Consider the following 1962-nt stretch of genomic DNA (forward strand, 5'->3'; position numbering starts at 1 on the left):
TATGGGCTGGGGGGGTGACCTGCTTGGTGGCTCCAGGACCTTGTTACCTGGAGAAGTGACTTCAGGGTTACCAGGGAGCTGCTGCTGATCTGGTTTTCTTTGGGATCCTGGCGTCAGGGAGGCAGCAAAATTTCCTCTGACTTCTAATTGTTGGGAAGTGTGTGTGTGTGCCTACGTACAAGTGCAGATGCTTCAGAGCATCCTACACCCCACCTAGCAGAAAATGAGCATAAAATATGTAAACCCTGTGTAAATAGATAAATAAAATAGGTGAACCCTGGGCTGACTCCGGCCCTTCCTCTCTGAAGCTCAGTGGCTGGAGAGGCACACGGTGAGTCCTCTGCTGCTCTCCATTCCAGTCACTCAGAATCTTCTCCTTGCTTTCTCAGAGGAGCCCCACAAAGGCAGTGGGATGAAAGATACAGAACGTGTCCTGTGGTAATGCTGCAGAGCTGTTTGTGACGCAGAGAGGGAACAGTTCTGTGTGTAGGAGGTGTTGGGATGCATTCAGAACTATTTGTGGGCTCTTTTCTTCAAGGGCAGAGGGACTGGGGAGTAATTCAGTAATTCTGGCTGGAGAAGTGGATCTTGATTCAAAGCTTTCTGTGAGGAGGAGGAGGAATGAGGATTGACAGCTCCTTGATCAGCTCTTGGGGATGAGGTGCAGGAGCCAGCAGCACTGTTACAGCTCAGGGGGTTGTGTTCACCTCACCTGGAGTGAGAACCCATCCTGGTGGTCTGGAGCAGCACGAGCTGTTCCTGAGGACTGGTAGCTGCTGAGGTGGGCAGGAGGTTTGCAGAGCACTTGTGGAAGGAGCCTGAGACCTCCCAGGATGAACTGGAGGATGAGGAGGGCTGTTGGTGAAAGGGCTGGCATGCCAGGCTCACTGTGACAGGGTGGAGGAAGGTCCAGGAGGGAGCTGGGCTCTCCCAGCAGAGGGCTGGGGACAGCCAAAGGAGCTCTTTCCAGGGGGGTCACAGGTCCACTGCAGGGGCTCTCACCACACCAGTGGCTCTCAGTTCAGTCTCTGGATGTTTTTGGACCTGTTCACCTGAAGAAAGGACACCTTGAAAATGAGTCTGTGGCAGGGTGTGGGACTTGCCTCCTCTCCTTGCTTGGGCCAGAGCTTGGCAGTGCTGCAAAGGGTCTTTTCATGGCTTTGTTGCTGCCTGTGCTGCTCGCCCCAGAGCTGGCTTTGCTGGAGGATGGCATCTCTGTGCTCTCTTAACTGCTTGGATGGTCAAGGGCCAAATATTTCTTGCCACAAGGTGACTGCTCAGCTGGCTGATCCCAACGGGGCTGGCTGGAGTTGTTTTGGGATAGAGGAGGGAGAGAGGCTGCTGTGGCAGAGCTGGTTGCTGTCGGTGGGGTGGAGGTGAGCAGGAGGAGGTGGGTTGTGGTGTGTGGAGCCCTGCCTGATGGTGAGTGTTAGCACAGCATGCAGAGGAGCTGCAGGGGCAGCTCCTGGAGGAGCAGGCTGCCTCACTGGCACTGGCTTTGGCATTCTCACTGGCAGTAATGTGGGAGTTGGAGTGTCCCCTCTTGTCTTGGGAGTTGGAGTGTCCCCTCTTGTCTCCAGCTTGGCCAGGTAACAGCAATGAAAGCTGCACACTGACTCTTCCTGACTGGTTCATTTGTTGTGAGAGCTATTCATTGGCACCCTTTGGCTAGAATTTTGATTTGGAAGAGACAGGTTAAAGCAGCACCGTGCCCTTGTTACGTGGTGAAGGCCATGCCAGAGGGAAATGGTGGGTGTTGGATTGCCAGGGAACTTCAGCCTTGCTTGGACAGTAACTCCCCATGGGATTGCTCCAGTGAGGCCTTTAAAGTGCTCCTGGTGCTGCTGACATCTGTGATTTATACTGAATCTTCAACTGTCTCTCCTAGCAAAAGGAGCAGCGTGTCTCCAAAGCCAGATACCCCACCATGGGAGCCTCTGGTACAACATTCCCACCCCCAGG

The sequence above is a fragment of the Merops nubicus genome, unplaced genomic scaffold (assembly GCF_000691845.1).
Source record: "Merops nubicus isolate BGI_N331 unplaced genomic scaffold, ASM69184v1 scaffold14502, whole genome shotgun sequence".
NCBI classification, from domain to species: Eukaryota; Metazoa; Chordata; class Aves; order Coraciiformes; family Meropidae; genus Merops; species Merops nubicus.